The sequence below is a fragment of the Chrysemys picta genome, chromosome 5, assembly GCF_011386835.1.
Source record: "Chrysemys picta bellii isolate R12L10 chromosome 5, ASM1138683v2, whole genome shotgun sequence".
In the NCBI taxonomy this organism is placed as follows: Eukaryota; Metazoa; Chordata; order Testudines; family Emydidae; genus Chrysemys; species Chrysemys picta.
Window position 1 is genome coordinate 13,114,471 of NC_088795.1, and position 21,209 is coordinate 13,135,679.

A 21,209-nucleotide genomic window follows, 5' to 3' on the forward strand; every position below is an offset into this window, starting at 1 on the left:
GCATCTACTATTGGCTACTGCTGTGAATAGAGTTGCCAACTTTCTAATCGCACAAAACCGAACACCCCTGCCCTGCCCCCTGCCCTTCTCCAAGGCCCCGCCCCCGCTTGCTCCACACTCCCCACTGTTGCTCGCTGTCCCCCACCCTCACTCACTTTCACCGGGATGGGGGTGTGAGCTCTGGGATGGGGCTGGGGATAAGGGGTTTGGGGTGCAGGTCACAGTTCCTGGCCAATGGCAGCTGCAGAGCCGGCACTGGGGTGGGGGCAGTGCACGGAGCCTCCCTGGCTGCCCATGTTCCTAGGGGCCAAGGGCAAGGACCGGGTGGCTGCTTCCGGGAGCCATGCAGAGCTAGGGCTGGCAGGGAGCCTGCCCTAGCCCTGGGCCCCCACTGCACCGCCAACCGGACTTTTAACGGCCTGATCACTGGTGCCAACCAGAGCTGCCAGGGTCCCTTTTAGACCGGGCGTTCTGATCGAAAACTGGACACCTGGTAACCCTAGCTGTGAATCAAGACAACAGATGGACTAGAAAGACCAGAGATCTGACTCAGCTTGGCAAATCCTATCTTAAAGATCATCCAAGGAATTGGTAGAAAAGTGTTGCTTAATGTAGGTGGTTTTCTGATATGGGAGGAATAGACTGGGTATGGCTGCAGTGCAGCTGAGAGAGCCTCTCAGCTGGGGTAGACAGGCTGGTGCTAGCAAGCTGGAGCCAGTGTGCTAAAAATGGCAGTCTGCCAGTAGAGCTCTCAGACCCATCTGACCCTCTGTGCTTGAAAGCCCAAGCCACTGTGTCCGCACTGCTATTTTTAGTACGTTAGCTTGAGCTCTGCTAGCCAGGGGCCTGTCTCCCTGGGCTGGGAGGCTTGCTCCCAGCTGACTGTAGACATATCATTAGGGTCTAGACTGTACAATTTGCACACAGCACTGTGTAGGGGAGTGTAATAGGGTGTGCTGAGTCAGGAGCTAACTCAGAACCCTGTCACTCAGCTTCACACCGCTTATATTGATTGGGATTTAAGTGGAAGACAGCAGTTGACAGAGGCTGCCAATTAACTGAGTGGAGCTACAGCTGAGGGGCTAATGCAGGAGGCAGCAACCTCCCAGCAGCTGGAATTATATCAGCATACAGGAAGGCTGTGCTGTGGGGGAGCAGGGGTTCTGAAGGAAGATAGCACCGCTAGCAGGAGGTGGGAGTGCTGGCTACTGACTGTAAATATAACATAGAATAAAGTGTGGTGATGCTTAAGAAGACCTGGAGTTGTTGTGGTGAGTGACTCAGACTGGAAGGGCCTGTGATAGAGATGAGGGGAGTCTCTTGTAATCTGAGAAGAGTAGCTTTGATAAAACAGTGCTTAAATTGCACCCCTTGGCACTTGAATTCATTGGGGGTATTCCTGGGCCCTTGTCTATTTTTAAGAATTGGTGCTGGTCCTGCTGTGTGGGATGGTGAAGGGCTGTGACCCCCTTTACCTCTCTGCCCTTTTCCAGATGATGTATTGCTTGGAAGGTTCAATGACCAAACAGCTCCTGCTCAAGGAAACTACTGTTGTGATTCTCCCTATCCCGGGCAGGGCTTGGGGAGAAGCTGCTTCTGCACTTCCCTGAGGCTAATAGTCACAGCTAAGCCCCTATGTTTGGGGATATTTTGGGGGTGATCCCTAAAGACATATGAGTTCTGTTGTACTGATTTCTCTGTATTTTTATAAATTGGTAAGAGAACTAGGCCTTCACAACTTAAAATGGTGTGGGAGACCAGGGTGCTTTAGGAGAAGGAATTGTTGCTGGGCTGTAGGAGAGTGTGTATGAGGTAAGAAATGTGGGAAAACCTTGTCTTATGAATTAATAAGGGTAGTGGATTTTGAAATTGGGGATAGTGAGCTGGGGGATGCAAGGAAGATAGACAGCATCACGTTCTTATTCAGTAGAGCTCTATTCTATTGATTGGCTGGGGGCTGCCCTTACTTGTGAACAGCAAAGCACTTCAGCATGTGTTTAAGCACACAAGTAGTTGCACTGAAATCAATGGGCCTACTTTCTGCTTAAAGATACGTGCACATGCAAGTACCTATGGCCATGACCCAGCAAAAGACTTAATAGTCAACTGTTAGAGCTGGTCAGAAAATGGTGAGAATCACTGACAATGTTGTTTGTTTTTCATGGTAACTTTAATTGGAAATGTTGGCTTAGTTTGACTTTTCTATCCAGCAGAGCTGCTGTCACCAGGATTTGTGAGGTAATGACTGCAGTGTAACAAACAATAGCAAAGAGGAGCAGTGGAATCTGTGCACCAGCCTTGTAAAATCAAAGTTAAGGGAGATATCTGTTTATCTAAGCTCCCTAATGCACTTAAGGCATGTTTACCTGGTGCAAAAAAGAGCCCACCTCCCCCTCCCTCAAAACACCATGGCAGTGGGTCTCAAAGACCAGGTCTACCGACTCTAGCCCATGGGGCAGGCGCTCTGGTGCTCAAAATAGCTGTGTTGTCTTTTTGGCTCAGGCTCTGAAACCCACCCCGGGCTTCATAGCGCCAGTCCGAACCCAAATGTTTATATGGCTACCTTTAGTGTCATGATCCTGAATCTCTAAATTCAGGCTCTGTTGCAGGTCTCTCTCTTTGTAGGTATATCCCTAGAAGGCTTGACTGTACTTGCAGAGCTATTGGTAAAACTGCTGAAAATTACTTTCAGCTTCTGAGCATAAGGATCAACAGTGTGGACACTGTAATCCTCTCTATATCTACAGAACAGGCAACAGCAGTACAAGCCTCTCTATGCTGCTGAACCAGTGAGCCTCAACATTCACCTGCCTGGGCCATCTCAGGAGGGTTCAGTCTGGTTGGCAAATACCCAGTGCTCCTTAGTGGTAACTGGGCTAGTGACTTTTGTGTGAAGTTGGGAAAGAAATGGGATGAAATTCTCACAAAAATATTGATCTATCCTTTAAATTGACATTGAACATGTGGATAAATTGTCCATTTAAAACTTTTAAATGTTCTGACTAGTTCTGTGATGTGCAGGGTGGATATCTGTCCAAAAAGGAATTGGACTGAGCCTGCCAACTCAATGTATTTAGACTATTGAATAGTCACTAGATTAAGGCTTTCAGTCATTCCTCTTGCTGGGCTAGAATGACCACTGACAGCGAGATGAAAGGCTGCATACACCATTAGCAGCCTCCTGAGTCCTCTCATCATTGCCAAGAAGCTTTAAACTAAAACACTCTCCCAATGAAGTGCAAATAAAACTGTCGTGCATATTCAAGAGCTGATGAGTCTGTCAGATGTAAGGTAGCATTCCTGATGTCCTCTGTCATCATATCCTAATTAGAAAGACTCCAGCAGGAATCTTGCCTTTTGAGGGCCACCAGCTAAAATGACCGGAAAGCCTGAGATTTTTCTTTCTCCTTTTAATTTCCTTTTGGATTTTTGAACCAGTTGCTATGAAGCATATCTAGACACAGGATAAGATTTTTTTCAAAAGCACTCAGTACTCATTGACTTCAGTGGTAGCAGATGGAGTCCAATTGAAAATCCTGTCCACCAATTATAGATGGCAATCAGGTAGCCCTAAGCTATACGTGTGTGTGTGTGTGTGTGTTTTTAATGTTTCAATTCTTCTATAGTCAGGAATACTAGAAGCTCCTCTTCTTGCTTGTCTTCATTTTTTTTCTTAGTTCTCTCCCTCTTTCCTCCTGTCCTGTATTCTTCATCACTTATTAACCCTCCTTGCCTATTTTTCCTTCTGTTTCCAATACTCTCCCTTGGGTTTTTCTCTCTTCCCACCCTTGGAAATGACTTCTGGTACCTTCCGTCGTCATGATAGTCAACTCTCAAACGTAGCCTGATTCCGACACCTTTATTCATGTTGATTAGTACCTTACTCTGAGAGTAGTCACACTGTAAGTCATTACTCAATATGAATGGCAAAATTGAGTCCTTAATTTTGTTAGAATCATAGAATATCAGGGTTGGAAGGGACCTCAGGAGGTCATCTAGTCCAACCCCCTGCTCAAAGCAGGACCAATTCCCAACTAAATCATCCCAGCCAGGGCTTTGTCAAGCCTGACCTTAAAAACCTCTAAGGAAGGAGATTCCACCACCTCCCTAGGTAACCCATTCCAGTGCTTCACCACCCTCCTAGTGAAAAAGTTTTTCCTAATATCCAACCTAAACCTCCCCAACTGCAACTTGAGACCATTACTCCTTGTTCTGTCATCAGGTACCACTGAGAACAGTCTAGATCCATCCTCTTTGGAACCCCCTTTCAGGTAGTTGAAAGCAGCTGTCAAATCCCCCCTCATTCTTCTCTTCTGCAGACTAAACAATCCCTGTTCCCTCAGCCTCTCCTCATAAGTCATGTGCTACAGTCCCCTAATCATTTTTGTTGCCCTCCGCTGGACTCTCTCCAGTTTTTCCACATCCTTCTTGTAGTGTGGGGCCCAAAACTGGACACAGTACTCCAGATGAGGCCTCACCAATGTCGAATAGAGGGGAACAATCACATCCCTCGATCTCCTGGCAATGCCCCTACTTATACAGCCCGGAATGCTGTTAGCCTTCTTGGCAACAAGGGCACACTGTTGACTCATATCCAGCTTCTCATCCACTGTAACCGCTAGGTCCTTTTCTGCAGAACTGCTTCCTAGCCATTCGGTCCCTAGTCTGTAACAGTGCATGGGATTCTTCCGTCCTAAGTGCAGGACTCTGCACTTGTCCTTGTTGAACCTCATCAGGTTTCTTTTGGCCCAATCCTCTAATTTGTCTAGGTCCCTCTGTATCCTGTCCCTACCCTCCAGCGTATCTACCACTCCTCCCAGTTTAGTGTCATCTGCAAACTTGCTGAGAGTGCAGTCCACGCCATCCTCCAGATCATTCATTACTTATCTGTGGAAGGGCTGCCAACCTATTGAGCTAAGCATTTCGTTACTTCCCCTTCTGATAGGAAAAAGGCTTCAATGCTTTGGACTTTAGCAACAGTCAGCATCTGGTACAAACACTTTCTGTCAAACACACAGCTCCTACCTCTAGGTCTTTAAAAATTCATCAGCAATCAAAGAGTTAGTCAAAGTATTTCTGAGAATGCTTTTGGTCAGTACAAATTCTTCACAGATCCAGAAAAGAATTGACAATTGTAATGTGTCAGCAGCCTGAGACGTTTCTAATAGAAACATCCAAGTGAAATGTGTAACACTCCGACAAGGTGTGAAAGAGATCTGCATTAGGACAATGCTTAGGCCGCTTTGTTTCCAGTTGTTCCCTTTTTTGTTATTTCAGTTTCCTAGATTTTTTTTAAACATGTCCAGTATTTCTGAAGATTAATAAGCTTTCTGTATAATGTGTTTATTTAAGATATTTTAAAATGTGAAACACATACAAATCCCATATGAACTTCATTAATGGAACTCTTAGCTAAATATGGGAAGTATGCGTAGGCCTGTTATGATTCAGTGGAGAAATTAGAAGCCTTCAATACAGTTTAGCAGTCCAAAATGCTTCAGTTGATCTAGATTTATTCCTGTATATTTCAGTATATTAGGCTTCATTTCTGTCCAGATAAAACATACTATCTTGGCTAAGCTTCTACCTATTGAAACAGTGAATAAACACTGTGGTGTCAGGTTCTTAAGGAGAGATGGTACAGCACAAGCACTCAGCTTGGCCTGCTGCGGTTCAGGCTTCTGGAAATACAGTGGGCATACTCAGACTTCACATTGGTATTACCATACTAGCAACCTGTTGTTGTGGCAGTATTTAGAGGGCCTAAACCAGATTGAGGCTCCATGATGCTAGGTACTGTACAAACACCCAGAGACAGTCGGGCTTTGCCTGAAGGAAATTACAATCTAAATAGACAAGAGGAATAGTGTGGGAGGGGAAACAGTCTCAGAGTTGAAGTGACACATCCAGGGTCAAACAGCAGGTCAGTGGCAGAGCTGGGAATAGAATATGAATCTCTTGACTTCCAGTCCCAAGACCACACTGTCTCCCAGCCTGACCCCTATCCTTACATTGCCCTGAAAGTGACTGTAAAGATAGACATTTAAACCAGAATCCTTAGGTGATGACCTGATAGAAACTTTGACATTGGGCCTCTGATCCTAAATTCCTGCCTGGCTAACTTGGTGGCTTGAATTTGCACTAGATTCTGTTGGTCCTCCTGCTGGTGATACTCTCCTTCACCTGCCAGAACAGATTGGAGGGAAATCCATTGGGAGAACCTCACTGAGGTGGGTTCCCCCGACCCCTGCCTCCTGCAGACTTCCCAGTGGAAGGATACAATCTGGCCCTGCAATAGCTGCTTCTGAATCCTCTCCAGACTGAACCACAAAAACTAGTTCGCTGTCAGAAAGTGTTTCCATTTCCCTGTTCTCTTTTTAAGCGTGCTGCACTGCTTGCTTTCTCTTGGTTGCTCCTGATTTGTTTCCCATTGACTGCAACTCCTTCCTTCCTTCGGTGGATCTTGTGATCCTGGACCTCCAAGACTGAAACAAGAGTAGGCACCTGGGTCCACAGCCTCCCTTACTCTGCAGGCCCCTTTGTGTGGGGCTGCCTCTGGAGTGACCTCTCTTTGGGGACAGATGGGAATTTTCCAAGGCAACTCAGCAGTTCTTTAAAACAAGTACATTTATTTAAATGTTCAAAAGCATTGAAAAAACGGTTAAACCTAAACACACATCTTGTCATAGCTAAGCTTTAGACTTCTTGGAAAGGAAAGCTAGATAAGGCGGTGTCCTCTTAAAGTGTAAGAGACGGTGTACAACTTAGGAACTTGCATTCTCTGGGAGAGCAAAATCAACTTTCAGCTGTCTGTGGTCATCAGGCAACCAGCATTCTAGACCTTTGTCTCCTGCCTTCTAGAGTTACCCTGCGTCTTCCTTAAGAGCCTGACTATTCCAGATGAAAATCTGTTAACTTGTTCTGTGCCTCAACTATATCTCCAGGGAGTCTAGTACCCCAGGTCTCAGTTCTTATGAGTTTCGATCAGTGTCAATGAGGTGAATAGCTCTTGATATTGTTTTATGGTGACTCTCGTCCACAGTAATCTCTCCCGCTCTGGGGATGGTGAGTTTCCTTTCTGCTCTGAGTTGGAGTTGTCTGCCAGTTCTGGACACCTTCTGGCCTGTTAAAACACAGCTGAGACATGGAAATGATATTTGTTACACATCCAAACTAAGAGATCCCTATATTTGTCACATTCCTTAACGCAGATCAGTTGGACACCACACAATCAACCTGACTTATTGAAAATGATCACTTATTTGTACACTTTATGTCCTATCTCTTTGCTAGCAGCTTCTGATTTATGATGGTAATTACCACTCATCAGGTGGCTAGTTAGCTTCCTTAGCTACTTCTTATGAGGCACTTTATCAAAGGATGTTTTGAAGTCCAAATAAAAATGTATGTATACCACTTCTCCTTTATCCAAAGAATCTTAGTCAAATGGAGACACGGGTTAATCCTTAGAGTAATAAAATGACTAGCTATGATAGGACAACTCCAACTCTGTGTGTGTGTGTGTGTGTGTGTGTGTTTAGTTTGTAATTGGTGTTTTAAAAAAAACAAACAAAAAATGGGAGATGGAATCAAGGCTTGCTGTTGTAACACCCAGGATCACCTTTAGAGCTTCTGTTCCAAAGGCTCTAAGGGCCCCCTTCTCCTCTTTCTCTTCCCTCCTCCTCCTCCCCCAATGTTTCATACTGAACTCTTGTTTACATCTTTAACTAAAGGGGAGCCTGAACTCCAGCCTGAATTTGAGGCCTTTCTGCAACACACAACAATCCTAAATGTAGACTAATATGAGGAAAGCCCTTTACCAGGGAGATCTACTAGAATGTCAGGCAAACTTTCTAACCGTGAAATCTTCTGACAATAAGACCCTCGAGTAGTCTCCTAAGAGACATTGTAGAATTACCATTGTTGAGCTGTTTAACGTAGACTGAACAAAGTACAAGAAAATTATAAACTGACCATGAATAAATTTAGGTTGAAAATTAGACGACAGTGTTTGTGGTGTATTTGAAAACTCTGTTAAAATTGTAGCAGGTCACTCTAATTTTCAGGAGTTTTTTACCTAGTCCTGCTTGCAGGCTAGGGCCCACTGTAAGGGAGTGTGTGATCTGGGTCTAGCAGTAGCCAGTTTGAAAACAACCAGCCTGGAGTAAGGTGGGACGAGTTGCGCTCTCTGCTTTAGGGAGCAGTCTGCCTTGTTTCTTTCTGTTTTGGAGATCTTGTGTGTTGTGTTATGTTGCAGCCTTCCAGCAAGAGTATTTTATGTTTTTATCTAATTTCTGTTTGTATGTCGTGAAACATAACCAGTTTCTAACCATCAAAGGAGTGGGGTTCTGGAACAGCCTTCCAATAGAAGTACTGTGGGCAAACAACTTAACTAGTTTTAAAATGGAGCTTGATAAAGTTTTGAATGAGATTATATAACAAGGTTTCCTGTGAGAGCAGGGGACCAGACTCAATCACCTAGCCCCTTCCAGTCATATATCCCGTGTTCTTAGGACAATCCTGCATAAGCAGGAGACAGGAGCAGAAGCCTGATCTAAATCCCAGTGCAGTCAATGAAAAGGCTGTACTCCTGTGAGGGTCTCTCCATAGAATTAGATACTAAATGATACACATACAAGGGCATATGCAGGCATAACCTATGATATGCATCTTTTAATTTTCTTAGGGTTATTTCTCATGCCAACTGCAGCACTTTATTCTTCAATAGAGTCACAGATCTAAATATTTAGAAGCGTGTTAATCCAACCTATCTAGTCTTGCTGTGTTAGTAAACACACTGGCTCAGATCTTCCACTTCAGTCCTACTAGATCAGGCCAATTGTCTATAGCTGCAGGCATGTCTCAGGACATTATGCTGTACTGGGGGCCAGATGAGCAGTTGGTGAGCATATGTGCAAATGACAAATTGCCAGCTAGGCATTTGATCATTGGCGAACTTTTCCTTTTCTTTTCCTAGGATTTAGTGAAGGGGAAGATGAGCATTTTCTTTCTGTGCTCAGCTATTAGTGTTACCCACCTTTAATGTGTCCATTTCAGAAAAAACAACAGTGAGCCAGATTTTCAAGTGCTCAGCACCCAGAATTGGGCCAGATTTCCAAAACTGCTCAGCCGCTTCCATTATGACATCTCTGGCCAAGTTTCCTGAGGTCTGCTGAAAATATGGCCCTTGTGATTGCTGAGCTCTTCTGAAAATTCTGGCCATAAAGTGTGATTACTGGATGTGTGTGACATTTCACCTTCATTTATCACTGCAGCTTCCATACTCCTGGAAGGACTTGCTCATTACTCTTCCTGGAAAGGACGACCTCTCCTCAGGTAATTTCTTTCAGACAAACAGTCGGAATTTAAAGAAGACAATGTACCTCAGTTTGTCCCATGAACCATTCAGGATGATGAAAAGCATAAAAATGAGGTTCCAAAACAATCTGTAGTTTAGTTTAGTTTTGGATTTAGTCTCCTCTCTAGTCTGGCCCAGGTTTGAACTAAATGTTCACAAAGAACAGAATTATGTTGTGCACGCTGTCCACATATTGTCTGTTTTAATTATAAAAGCATCAAGCAGCATTTCCTTCCTCATAAACCTCCCTTAGCCCTGTGTTGCCAGATGTGGTAGTAAATCATATAGCAATAAATCCAACCAGACCCTTTCTTCATATAGCTGAAGGGCCATGATTCTTGAAGACCTTATGCTGCTGAATATGATATCTATCTGGATTTACAGTGGCTTTGAGACTAGTACAAGACTGAATATAAAAACTGGAAAGGTACCTAATTCTTGCAAAATTGAGCAAACAGACTTTTTACTTAGGGTTGGAGGGTGTTGCGCAGAATTATTTTTATTCCAAATTTAACATGCAAGCTGTCTATTTTAAAAAGCATCTCCTTTTGTTTCTTGATGAGGTTCGTTTGGTTTAGTCACATGCAAATTAATGACTGTGTTCTCTACTGAGAGATGACTAGCACCATGCATAATCAGCAACTTTAAACCACAAAGGCACTCAAACATTAGCTTGTTTTCAGGTCTGGCAAACCCCACATATTCAATGTGTGCAAATCTGCATAGCTCCATTGAAGTCAATAGCCTCCGATGGTGTAACCAGGGGTCTCAAACACGTGGCCCACGGGCCGCATGCGGCCCATGGGGTGATTTTCTGAGCCCCTTGCAGCCCCCCCACCCTCCCCCAGTGTTTACCAGAGCGGCCAGACGTGCACCGGTAGCAGGGCATGCTCCCTGCCCTGCGCAGCTCCGGGAAGAGGCTGGAACGTGGGGAAGGGGGGGCGGAGGGGCTGTGTGTGGCTGTTACTTTAGGCAGCACCCCCAGCAGCTCCAATTGGCCGGGAATGGGGAACCGCGGCCAATGGGAGCTGCTGGCGGCAGTGCCTCAAGCAACAGAAACACACAGCCCCTCCGCCCCCCTTCCCCACGTTCCAGCCTCTTGCGGGGGCAGGCAGGCAGGGACCCTGCCCTGCCCCCGGTACGCGCCAGGCCAGATCCTACCCCCCCGAACTCCTCCTGCAGCCAAACCCCCTGCCGCACCCTGCACCCCGACCCCTGCCATACCCTGCACCCCTCCTGCATCCCGACCCCCTGCCTCACCCCGCACCCCTCCTTCATTCCAACCCACTGTCCTGAGCCCCATGCCGCACTGCTCCTGTGCCCCGACCCCCTGCCATACCCTGCACCCCGACCCCCTGCCTGAACCCCCTGCCACACCTGGCACTCCTCTTGCACCCCAACTCCCTGCCTTGAGCCCCCACCACACCCTGCACCCCTCTTGCATCCTCTGGGGGCAGGGAGGGGGAAGAGTTGGGGTGGGGATTTCGGGGAAGGGGTTGGAATGGGGGCAGGGAAGGGTTGGGAAGAGGCGGGGCAGCGGTGGGGCCTCATGAAAGGGGTGGAGTGGGGGCGGGGCTGAGGGTGGGGGCCGGGGGGAGCTGTCAGTAATGCGGCCCTCAGGCCAATGTACTAGTCCTCATGTGGCCCTGATGGTCACTTGAGTTTGAGACCCCTGGTGTAAACAGATGTCACTCTATCTGGCCTTCAGCCTCTTATTAGAGAAAACAAAATTTGTCTGTGAAACTTGTAAAACTGGAATTACTCAATTCAGGCCTTAATTCATCTTAATTCAGGTCTGAATATGAAGCCCTCACTAGAAATAATAAAGAGATTGTTAAGAAGTGGCACTGAAAGATGTAGTGAAGATGTTGAAAGGTTTAGCCTTGACTCTGCTATGGCAGATCAAGTCTACTTTTTAGTTTTAGGCTTCAGAATTTGGAGAGGATTTAAAAAAAACAACAAAGGACCAGTTGCATTGAACATGTGATTCAGATTGAGGTGTTGCTGTTCTTGGACCAAAAGGAAGAGAGACATTTTCTCGGTACCTAAATGATCAGTTTCCTAAAAGCAGAGACACCGTATTGAGTATTCAACCCACAGAATAATCTGTGCCATCAGAGGAAACCTGCTACTTAAAAAGCGTATAATATATTGACTATTAAATGCTTCTAGCTGTACATCCAGATCCACTAGGGACATTTAAGGGCTAATGGGAAAAGACTGAAGGCACAAAACTCTCTTGTGCTGATCAGACGGATGTATTTGAGTATAGGCACAAGGCCTTAATGTGATCCTGACTTGAAATGGCCTCTGTTTGTTATTGATGTTTACATATGCACGCCCAAATAACTAACCACTTTAATCCGGCATCCAGTGATCAATGTTACAAATGCAGGAAGGAGGTTGGAGCCATGTGGCTTATGTTGTTTGCCCTACAGGAGTTCCTTTCTGAGTATTTATTGTTTGCATGTACTGGGAATGATTCCTTCAGTGTGTGGTGTGTGTGTGTTTTTGGAGGTTTGAATCTGTATTCGTGCAGCCTCTTACGGTTTTGGTTTGTTGTGATATACTGCGCATCCCAGTGTTTTTACCTGGTAACTATGACTATCGTTTGGATTTAGTTGATTGCATGTGGTGGTGGTAATTTCAGTGAATGGTAAGTATCCAAAAGTGAGATTTTATTTTATTTGAACCTAGGCCCAAGTAGCATTTCCCTGTGTGGGGTACATCATGGGTTACATTTCTTGAGTTCCATGACTTTTTACTATTACACAATATTTTTGTACCATAGCCATGTAATGGTAAATGCTCTTTTTGTCTTTGTGCTAACATTTCCATAAGTTTGCTTGTCTCTATCTTTTGTCATATATGGACAGACTTTCAAAGAGTTTAGGTGTGCAATTGCACACTCAATTTTACATGTGTAACTACTGTGATTGCATGTACAAATGTGGTGTCTGTGTAAAAATGACCACAATTGGCCTTGCATATGAGCAAACACCTGATTTGTATGTTTTGCACATGTAATTACTGTGTTTAAAGAGACCTGTAACTACCTGTGCATAATTGTGTACCAAGCCTTTTTGATCTTCCTTTTACTTCCACTGAGATTTGCCTCTTTTTATGATCTCTTTGTGCCTAGAAATTAAATGGTCATAATCCGAGACTGGCACTAAGAATTAGACTAGCCCCTAGTTTCTACATGTCTGTTCTTGTACATCAATGTAAATCAGGAGTGACTTCACTGAAGTTAGAGTTACACTGGTGTAAAATCATTGTTCGTGAGATAAGAACCAGGCCACAGATATTTAAAACAGCCACTTTTCCTTATTTTAAATAAATGTTTTTCCTCTGCAGTTGTGTTGAGCAATGGAGACCTATTACAGCTAGTTAGACAAATTCCAGGCTGGTGTGCTGTTTTATTAATTTAGATGGAATAAATGGGCCCAAAGATCAAAGTGTTAACTTGACCCTATTGCTGTCCAACATTAAATAGTGTAAAAAATGTTTATTTAAAAAAAAAAGAGAGAGAGGAAAAAAAAAATTTGCGGTTTGGTATTTAGAGACCTCAGCCTCCTTAGTACCATGGAGAAAACACCATTAAAATTCTTTTAAATCCTTTATTAAAGATATTAAGTAAGGATTTCTTTTTAACACCCTTGTTCCCTTTCCTTTTAGCTGGAGAGTCTTTAGAAGGAAGACTGCCAGACAAGGGGATTTTTCTTTTTATTAAAGATAAGGGGCATTGGGGGGAGCGGAGAGGGGGGGGGGAGAGAAGAAGTTAGTTGAAATGGGCTGCAAGTTGTCATTGTTGCTGTTTGTTGTTGTCTGATCCCATTTCCTGGCAGGTAAAACAAGACAAACCCATACAAAAGAAGAAGAAAATACAGCATCTGTCTCTACAGGTATGTCTATACTGCATTGTAAGCCTGGGATTTGAACTGAGACTCAAGACTCTTTCCCCCATCCGTCTGCATACAAATCATGCTGACACAGGGTTCCCGACTCCATGTGGGTAGAGTGTCCCAGCCTGAATTGAGCTGAAACCCAGGGTTCAAGGCCTATTGCCTTGCAGTGTCAATGCAGCTCCACTGGACTCATGCTCTGGGAGTCTGCCAAATGTATCCCATAAACCCACAGGCTGACTTTGTCCTCAGGACAGTCAAGTTTGGTGGATTGCCAAGTTTTCCCACCCTGCACCACAAACAAAGGGCTAAAACAGCCACCTTTTGTGAGGGCACTACACAGTCTGGGATATGGGCGGTTGAACTCGGGCCCACATAATGCAATGTAGATGCTGGAGTCCAGGTTGAACCCAGGGTTCAACATTTCCTAACCTGGAGTTACAAATGAGTGTAGACACTCTAGCCCTAGATTAATAAACCCAGGGTCTGCTAACTTGAGTTCTATTAATCCTGGGCTTACATTGCAGTGTAGATATTTCCTGGTGTTGACTTTCACTTGCAGCTTAGCTGCTGGAAAAGCACAGCATGTGGTCTTATCAGCCGCTCCAAGATCTAGTAAACCTTTACCAGCATCAGGCTATTTAAGGTATTGTTTTAAGCTGCCTTTCTGGTCACAAGTTCACAGCACTGTTACAAAAAAGATGGATTTGTCTGGCTAAACCAAACTCTTTTAGACCGAAGGGAAGAGAATAAATAAGGTAGGGAAAGACAGACAGCTGGGGAGGTGGGAGAAGAGAAGACAAAGGTGGTATTTGGGATTTAGCTGTCTAGGTGGCAGTGTCATCTGGGTTCCCTTTTTTGGCCCAATCTGGTCAGGACACTTCTCAGGATTAGGATGAAGAAGGTCTGAGGTCCCAGTAGATGGTGGGGCATCTGCATCGGCAGCAATGATGATGAAACTTGCTCTTTCCCCTTCTCTCATCTTTCAGTAAATCAGCGTCGTGATCGCCTCTTCCAAGGTCTCTTTTTGAGGACCCTCTGATCATTTTGTTCACCAATTAGGCCTAACTTCTGACACACCAGTGTTTGGTCCATTAATTTCCAGTCCCACACTTCTCTTGTTTATAAGGCATAATCTTAACACAGTCCTACAATTATATCAGGAGGCCTTTTTGTTTGGACGCTCTCTGCATTTCTGTCTCCCTTTCTGCACCTTTTCCCATCAACATTTATTGTTATAAGCTATTGTGACACTTTATATAAACCTCCACTCACTTTTTACTGTTGATCTTGAATTAGGATAATTTTGTAGGTCCAATTATGACAACAGTGCCCCTATTAATTTTGTTTGAGACATAGGCCATACTTTTGTTTAAATAATAGCAGTGCATTGGGTGGACCCTTTCAATTAGCTATCATTAGAGCTGGGTAAACTTTTCAGACAAATAACTTATTCAACAAAAATTGCAGTTTCAGGTTGACTGAAACTATTTACAAATTTTCCCACATTTGCTGAATTGCTTTGGTCAACACATTTTGTGGGAAGAGCTAGATTTGCAAGGGGTCTTGGGCATCTTTGGAGGAGGAGCTGGTGGTGCCCGTATACGGAATAACCCCCTATTTGAACCCAGGTCTCCCGGGGTAAAGCTGTAACCACCAGGGTATTAGTCTTTCTGGGTGGGTCTCTTTCTGTCTCTCAAGTTGCAGCTGTTCCACTTTGTATAAAATGCTTGAGTAGTTGTTGGGTGGGAGAGTGTGTGACTCTATAGCCTGGTAGTTAGGACACTGGGATGTGGGGGAGACATGCTGAAGTCCCTGCTCCAGTTAATACTTAATTATTTTATCGGAACAAAATGAATTTTTTCCAGTTCACCAAAAATTCCAAAAAAATTGTGTGGTGTGTGGGTGTGTTCTTTTAATTGTACTGCCAATGAACTGAAAACTCAGTAATTCACTGGGTGGGTAAAAATCAATGATTTAAAAAAAATCCAGTTTTTTTTATTTAAATCAATTTTTTTTGTGTCCCCCCCCCCCCCCAAAAGCATTTTATCTAAAGATAGTATTTAAGATACATTATAGATCAAAGATTCCTCATCATGGATTAGGGACCCAATCTTCTGGGATTCCAGGGCCTTCCAGGGGATTATTTAGGTTAATCTTTCTATCTACCCAATGGGACTCAGTGCTCAGTCTAGCAGGGGGTCTCAAACTTTTTTTTATTGGCGACCCCTTTCACACAGCAAGCCTCTGAGTGCGACCGCCCCCCAGTAAATTAAACACACTTGTTAAACATATTTAACACCATTATAAATGCTGGAGGCAAACAGGGTTTCGGGTGGAGGTTGACAGCTTGCGACCCCCCCCCCCCATGTAAAAATAGTTAACAGAAACAAACCTGATTTTAAAAAACTTGAACGTTCAACTAAATTCAAATTCATATGCTTGTTAAAATATTGTTTGCTGTTGAAGAAAATCCAGAATACATAATGGTTTTTATTTAAATAAAACAATTTAAATGTCTGTCTGGTGATGTTCTCCTCCTAATACAGCATGGCAAGAAAATCCTCCAAATATTATGATTAACCTGTTTGAATTGGAGATAGTTCACCTCTCAATGACTTCATAAATATCTGCTTCAATTACCTTTGGTAAATGAAATAACTAAACAATCCATTTTCTGATATAGCTGTAAAACTAATCTGAAAAGTTTTCAAAATAAATCCCTTTGAAAATGTATAGTGTTACCTTCTAAAAATGAAACCTACATCTGTTTGAGTTGTGAAGAATATGTATTAAGGTTATAACAACCAGCAAGAATGCACTTTTATGTAGAAATCCATGATTAAATTGAGTCTTCCTAACTAGTGATTTAAATCATGATTTAAATCAAATCCACCATGGTTATTCACCCAGCTCTACCTACCATCTTGGCAATATCACTACTGTAAATGGTAACCAACAGAAGACTAGAGTCAAGTGATGAATAGACTAGGAGTGCGACCTTTCTAATTACTGGTAACCGGATCCTTGAGGCATCGCCCTTTCTTCACTTCTCTCCCTCCCCGCCCCCCCCAAGCTCCCAATTGTTTTCCATCTTCTCTTCCCCCAACTCTGAGCTCCCCCAAGGCTCCTGCTTTGCCTGTTCCCTTCCAAGGCCCTACCTCTGTCACTCGTTCCTCTCCCTGTCACTTGCTGGATCGCCTTCTCCACTCTCTCTCTCTTCCCGCACCCCTCCCCCAACCTGGGCTCTCTCTGCTCCGGGGCTGGAATGGGAGCTGCTGCAGCCTGACAAGGAGCCTCCTGCAGTAACCAGACTTCTGGTGTCCAGTTAGTACATCTGACCTGACATTGCCAGGTCCCCTTTTTGACCGGACTTTCCGGTTGAAAACTGGACACCTCGCAACCTAGCACAGAAACAAATAAAGCAATAAGAATGTATTTAAATAGGATAATGTCCTCAGGCTATTGTCTGCAAATGTAACCTACAGCAAAATAGATTAAATAATCAGCATCATTTGATAAAGAGGCCTGCAACAGATCATGACAGTGGGGAAGCAACATCCATTACAAAATAAACAGATTATAAATTCTAACATCTATTTTAGATTCAGTCTTTTCAAACTCAGATCTTGCAAATAATTGTGTCTACCCCCACAAGAAGAGTAAGGTAAGTCGAGAACAGGCGTTGACTAGAGAGCGATCTGCTCTTTATTTGGTGGGTCTTCACTAGACCCGTTAAATCGACCTCCGGTGGCTCGATCTCAGAGCGTCGATCCCAGCTGTAGTGTAGACCTGCCCTATGAATTGAAATCCCCTATGGGCTCAGAAGGGACACACAGGGTCTTCCGTTCTTCTTGTTGATTCTTATTCTTTCTCCAGAATCCAAGTTTCCTAGCAGTTGTGACTGCAAAAGCAGCTATCCCCATAATACACATATCCCCCTAATCAGGACTGATGCATTGCACTATTGTTGAGTTTGTGGCCACACAAAGTAAAACACTAGATCTAACTTTAGTTTTGACTAGACAAGCATGCAAGCGCGCGCACACACACACACACACCCCTATATCCAGTTCAGCAGACTAGTGTTAAGATTATATAAATTATGATTTTCTGCCCTTTTATTTAAGCATAGTGTCCAATTCTGCAGCACTCACTCATGTGGGTAGTCTAATGGATTGATTCATTTGAGAAAGGTCTGCAGAAGTAAGACTTACTTTTAAATCTGGTGAGATACTGTAGAAATACCATAAGGGAGAATTTTGCCTCCCAGCTGTCATATACCTATATCTAGTCCCTGTTCATTAAGGACTGTTTATAATGTTAACCATTCCCACTCAGCTAAATCTAGGAAAATGGTATTTCAGTGAAAACAAATATATGAAAATGTGCCCCTTTTCTCCAAAAATTTTCATGGACATTTTTCACTTTTTTTAGTGCAAGACTGAAACCAACCAAAGCCCAACATTTCTTCAGTTTTTGCTTTTCGGATTTTGTTTGGGAAAACGTGAACACTTCAAAAGAATTTCCACAAAATTTGTCAGTTTTCCATAGAGGAGAGTGACCTCTGTTGGGCTGCTGCTTCCCCCTTTCATGCCTGTTTGTGGGGAATGGGTGGAATCCAGTCTCTGCTTCCCACTGTGTGGCTCAGCACAAGAGTGCTGGTGTGGAGGGGATGATCTGGTGCAGATTGCTTCACCCTGGAACAAGGTGGCAACTTCTGTTTCCAGTAGGGTTCCTGGTCTGATCCCGGGGCAGTGCAACTATGTGCTGCTTCTTCTGTGGCTGGTGGCAAAGCTATGAGTTAGCCTGTGTTTAGTGAATTTATTGGTTGTTTTTACTGTATTTCAACTATATACCAAATTAGGCCAGCTGGAGTGGTGCCTGTATCCACCAGTGATTAATTTGGTCCAGTAAGGAAAACAGTTGTATCTGTTAGCTTTGCTTGCATTTTTAACATGCTCCTCGCTCTCTCCAGGGCTGAGAGGTTAGCATAGTCTCCATGCCTGGTCACTCCTTGGCTTCTCTTCTAAGACTGCCACTGAGGGTGCTAGTTAGCTCCAATTGTGGTGATGGTTTCCCCGATGTAAACATAGGTCTGCTGAGAACTAGACTGAAACCACCCAACAATTGTCTGGCTTTGGACGTGCTGCATAAGGATTTTTTCCCCCTCTAACAACTAAATCCATTCTCTTCTGAAGCAGACTGTTCCAGGGCTGCTTTTTTTGCTTCCATCCAACTGCACACCTTGTGGCCTGAAGCCATCATTAGGAGAGGAGAGTTTAGCAGTTATCACCAAAATAATGTAACACCATAGGGCCAGATCCTCAACTAGAGTAATTTAGCCTAGCCTAGCTTCACCAACTTCCTCCAGCTCAGAGCTTGTCCAGAGTCCATAGTCAGGTCACATCCTGTGTTCTTCTGATTCTATTTAATTTAATTTTGAATCTAAGTAAAACAAAATTAATAAAACAGCAGCTAAACAAATCTAGTTTGATGAATGGAGTTTAATTAGGCATACATTTTGAATTGCTTTATTCCAACTTTTTTGAGGTGGTTTTGTGTGTGTATGGGGGGGAGGGGCTCTCAGTTCTGAAGAACAAGGAAAACACAATTTATATATAAATTGTAACACAGTGGCTCAAATTTAAACACAGTCCTACATGAATACATTGCTAACTTTGAGATTTGAAAGCCACAAAAGTTGAGGGACATAGAGTTAACATTAACACAGCGTCTCTGATGCTTTGCCTTTGCAGACAAATGTAGTGTGATTCTATAAAGTTAGATATAGAAGCAAAAACAAAGTTTGGAGTGTAATGTAGCCATTAAAAATAGGTCACTGATGTAACACTGGCTCATCTATCATAGACCTTGTGAGGGCATTAAACTCTGATTCTGACTGGTTCTCTGCCAGAGGATTGTGGCAGTTAATACAGTGTTACTCTGCACATAATAACCCAGATAGCAGCAGGCAATTTTTAGTGATGCTCAATAGATATCAATGGAGGTTGAGTCAGACCCTGTAAATGGACAAGACAAAGGGGATGAACCTGAATGACCTAAGAATAACAGGAGCATCGGTGTCAGTGTGAACTCTTTGATCACTGGACTGCCCTCACAAAGTATAACAATATGACAACCTTTAGTAGAACACTTGCTATTGGTGAAGACAGGTCAGAGCAGAATTTATTATTTTTAAACAGTGAGTCTGTTCCCCTGAAGTGCATTCAGTATGGGATCAAACTTGACAAGTTCTGAGAACTCTCCAGGGTGCACGTACTGCTTTATATACAAAAAAGGATGTGCAGGGCCATGATTCCCCTGCTCGGACTCCACCTCCACGTTTAAACACTAATGATAGAACAGTCTGCAACATGAACACACACTGCCATTCAAGGTGAGGTCACAAACTAAACTAAGTGTGTGTGTATTTCAGATTCGAGAGGATGAAAGCTCTTTGTGGTAAAGGCACTGGGATTTAGGAGGTCTAATTTCAGTTCCCAGCTCCATCACACATTACCTAAGTGACCTTGGCCAAGTCATCTAATCCCTCTGTATCGCCGTTCCTTATGGATAATGCTTCACCCATCCTTTGTCTAAATTCCTTGGGGCAGCAGCTACCTAAATAGACAAGACACAATCTGACTGTTTATGCACAGTGCCTAGCACAATGGAGCCCTAATATCTGGTGTGGCCACTAGGACTCTGTAATACAAACAATCACATCAAACACATGGGATGGGATGTTACTCCAAAATGTGTAAACATTACGTGGTATAAATTCCCCTTCTCCATCCATGTATTTTGGAACTTCTAGGACTAGAAGGAACCTCTTGGGTATCACATCCATTACTTTGCTATCTCTGGCAACCCCTTCCTATAATTCCATTCACAAACTTACCAGGCTCCATCTTAAAACTACTGAGATTGTTTACCCGCATTACTCCAATTGGAAGGCTGTTCCAGAATCTCACTCCTCTGATGGTTAGAAACCTTGTTCTAACTTTCAGCCTAAATTCCTGGCCAGTTTATACCCATTTGTTCTTGTGCCAAATTGTCCTTTAGTTTAAATAGCTCTTCTACCTCCCTGATGTCTTAGTCCCTTGATGTATTTATAGAGAGCAGTCAGATCCCCTCTCAGCCTTCGTTTGGCTAGGCTAAACAAACCAAGTTCTTTGTCTCATCTCATAAGACAAGCTCTCCGTTCCCCTGATCATCCTAATAGCCCTTCTCTGCACCTGTTCCTGACTGAATTCATCTTTCTTGAATATTGGTGACCAGAATTGTACAGTTGTCCAGGTGAGGGCTTAGTTCCTTGTACAAAGGCATTAAAACTTCCCTATCTCTACTGGAAACACTTTGCCTGATGCAATTCTAGGATTGCATTTGCCTTTTTTCATGGCTGCATCACATGGCTACATGAGCCACATAGCAATTTAGAAAATGTTTGTTACATAGCAAAAAAATACCAGTTGGAAGGCTGGCATCGTTTTAGAATTTTGAATCTTAGGATCTCATTTACCACGATAAAAAGAACATTTGAGCATAAGCTTTCGTGGGCTACAGCCCACTTCTTCGGATGCTGTAGCCCACGAAAGCTTATGCTCAAATAAATTTGTTAGTCTCTAAGGTGCCACAAGTACTCCTGTTCTTTTTGCGGATACAGACTAACACGGCTGCTACTCTGAAATTTACCACTATGTTGTTCCAGTTTTATGTTGGTGCCACTCAACTTATTTCAATCAAGTCACACACGGGAGTAATACAGCAGTGATTCAGGACCTTTATGTTTAAGACAAAGATTTTGTCCCTGATATTGTTAGTAAAAGTCACAGGCAGGTCACGGGCAAAAAAGAAAAATTCACACACGCCGTGACCTGTCCATGACTTTTACTAAATATATCCGTGACAAAATGGGGATCTGCTTTTCCCCACACCACCTG

At 43.7% G+C, this 21,209-nt stretch overlaps 1 long non-coding RNA gene across 1 annotated transcript in view; it reads left to right on the forward strand.

Annotated features, from left to right (window-relative positions):
- The first annotated feature begins 1,058 nt into the window (after positions 1-1,058).
- Positions 1,059-21,209, forward strand: part of LOC122174296 (uncharacterized) — a 51,885-nt gene continuing 31,734 nt past the window's right edge. Inside the window, exon 1 of the long non-coding RNA XR_010601210.1 lies at positions 1,059-1,271. This is a non-coding gene — a long non-coding RNA (uncharacterized LOC122174296). The remainder of the gene's footprint in view (positions 1,272-21,209) is intronic.